General features: G+C 42.5%; 1 long non-coding RNA gene across 1 annotated transcript in view; it reads left to right on the forward strand.

Moving 5' to 3' along the window:
* Nucleotides 1-3,052, forward strand: part of LOC309612544 — a 513,150-nt gene that overhangs the window by 279,730 nt on the left and 230,368 nt on the right. The gene's annotated exons all lie outside the window — the stretch shown is intronic.

Below are 3,052 nucleotides of genomic sequence, written 5' to 3' on the forward strand. Positions count from 1 at the left end.
AAAGTGTGTTTCCCTTCCATCCTGGCACCCCCAGTGATACATTATTAACAATTTGTTGCATACATTTGTATAAATTACACAAACACATATCTGTACGTATATATCTATGTCCATATATTTTTTTAACACAGACATGCATTTGCACTTTGTTATTCCCACTATCTCTTAGAGCTTGTTCCATATCTGCATATAAATCTACTTCCTTTTTACAACTGTGTAGCATTCCATTGTATGGATGCTTTGTCACTTATTTAATGAATGCTCAATTGATCAACATTTAGGGTGTTTGCTATTACAAACAATGCTGCAATCCACACTGTATCAGAGTGTTTTAGGATGAAAGTAACCCAATACAGAACTAAAAGTAGTTTAAACCATAAGGATTTATTATTTTACATAGCAAGAGATCTAGAGCTAGGTGGTCCCAGGGTGGGTTAATTCAGAGGCCCAACAATGCCATTAAGGGACCAGATGCCTTCCGTATTTCTCTTGCCATCCTCAGAGTGTGGCATTTTGTGCCCTGGGTTTGGAAGTAAGAGGCCTGCCACAGGTCCAGACATCATATCATCTTCCAACTCTGTTCAAAGAGAAGTCAATTTCTCCTTATACATCTCATTTTCTCCGGGAGGAAAACTTGTCCCAGAAGCCCTTCTGCAGACTCCCCCTCACACGTCATTGGCTGGAACATGCCCATCCATAAAGAATCATTGGCAAAGGGGAATAGAATTACTATTACTGGCTCATATCAATCGAGATTCATCCCCCAGTGCTGGGGAAGGACATGCCTTCCCTGAGTACAGTGCATCCTGGTACCTGAACCAACTCAAGGTCCTATTGGGAAGCTAAAAGGCTGAAATGTTTATTGGGTAGCAAACCAGAGGGTTCTCCACTAACACTCTGGTATATCCATCTATGTGTATATATGCAAGTATATTCACAGGTCAAAGTCCTTGCAATAGACTTGTTGGGTCAAAAAAGTTTGTTCGCTGAAAATGTGGATAGACATCAGTGGATAAGTAGATAAACAAAATGTGGCATATACAGAAAATGGGATATTATTCAGCCTTGAAAGGGAGTGAAATTCCAACACATCATATGACACAGACAGACCTTAAAGACATTATGCTAAGTGAAATAAGCCAGATACAAAAAGACAAATATTGTACAGTTCCACTTACATGAGGCACCTAGAGTGGTCAAATTTATAGAGACAGAAATGAGAATGGTGATTACCAGGAGCTGGGGGGAGGGGGAATAGGAAGTTATTGTTAAAATTCCAGTTTTGGAAGATTAAAAGAATGCTGGAGATGGATAGTGGTAATGGTTGCACAACAATGTGAATGGACTTAATAGCATTGAACTGTACACTTAAAAATGGTTAAAATGGTAAGTTCCATATATTTTATCACAATTTTTAAAAAATGTCGATAGATAGATACTGCCAAATTGTCCTCAAAGAGGCTTTAGCATTTAAATCCCCCACCCCTAGTACATAGGGCAGTGCTTGGGTTACCCATGACGTGTTGAACCCAGTGCTAGGTCAAGGGTTCCCAAGTGGTGGCACAGAGGGTCTTGGTGGATATAAAGACCAGCAGTACCTTTATAGGATCAATAGCAGAAAGGTCCGGTTTTAGAAATAAAAGAAGAATCCCCAGGAGGGGAGGGCTAGATAGTCATTTCCTCATCTTCCTGGAGTTTCAGCCACCTCTGGACTTCCTTTCCTGAATCACTTCAACCCCATCATAAGGGCACCAAGACTCTGCTGCTCCTCTTTAGTCGTCTAAGTGAGGACAATGGTCTAGGGCCCTGCTTCCCCTTAAGAAAAGTTATCCAAAAATCGGAAATTCAGCAGAGTGATTACTGTATGACCTTTCAAAACCACATGACTCTGTGTAACAACCTGCCTGTGAGTCATCTGATTTTCTAAGGGATGTTTGACCCACAACTTACAACTGATTAGGCCAGGCTCTGTGAAGTTGCTTAATGTGTAAAAGAGTGATATGTTTTGCAAATGACTTTTACCCCTGTAAAGATGTAAATGACGTCTGTCTGGTAGAAAAGATAGGCCCAAAGGTGACAGTTTGATTGCCCTATAAGGACATTAACCTGTTTCATATCTAACTCAGCCATCTTATTTTAGCATTCTTCTTTTCACTGGCTGTATATACTTCAGTTTATTCTCCTTTGAACTAGCTTTGTCATCATGCTGGTTCCCTCCTTCGTGAGCTAGATAAATATTTGACAAAGGCTCACTGTATGCTTGTATGAGAGCTATGTTTTTAACTTTTTGAAAATTATACTTTGACATTCTTAGCCCAGCTGTAGCAGGCTTTCATAATGATTTTGCTAAACATGAAAGAAAGAGAATAAACAGAAGAAATTTAAGAAGTATCAAAACATTCTGGCTTCTGATCTTATCACAGTTAAGATTTTATCTACTTCACACCTTGCCTTGTCCCCAAAGATAACAAGTAGTTGCTGCAGAAGGCCACAGTGACCCACCTGGGTTTCCTTCCTAGCCCCTCACCATCCACACAGACAGGACCATGTGACCAGCTGCCAACTCCAGGGTCTCTGGTACTTCCAATGTTAGACCACGAGAGTGTCCAAGTCTACCACTCAGGTTGGGACTCTGCTTTGAGATTTGGGGCTCGACTCTTCCTCAGACGGTGAGCAGGACTGTAAAAACTGGTCCTGGCTGTGTCCTCCCTCCTCTGGACTCTGGCTGGGACTCTTCCAGAGCCCAACAGTAAAACCACATCCTGACTACACCTGACTCCGATGTGGGCTGGGAAGTCCTCCACCTCAGGGAGTGGCCCTGTCCTTAACCTTTGCACCTCAATGGTTCAATCTGTGACTTCCTAGAGTTTTCCCTCTCGTGAACACCTCATTCTAGTTTCCTATTCCCACTGAATGCCTATGTCATGCACTGCGGCTGTCCCCTTCTCTGGGTCCTACCCCTGGAACCCAGCTCCCTGTTGATTTTGCAGAGCCATCACTGGCCCAAGGCAGCTGTGTGTGGCACACCTTTATAAAGGCTGGAGAGGGGGCC

The sequence above is a fragment of the Balaenoptera borealis genome, assembly GCF_965194805.1.
Source record: "Balaenoptera borealis genome assembly, chromosome: 15".
Lineage (NCBI taxonomy): Eukaryota > Metazoa > Chordata > Mammalia > Artiodactyla > Balaenopteridae > Balaenoptera > Balaenoptera borealis.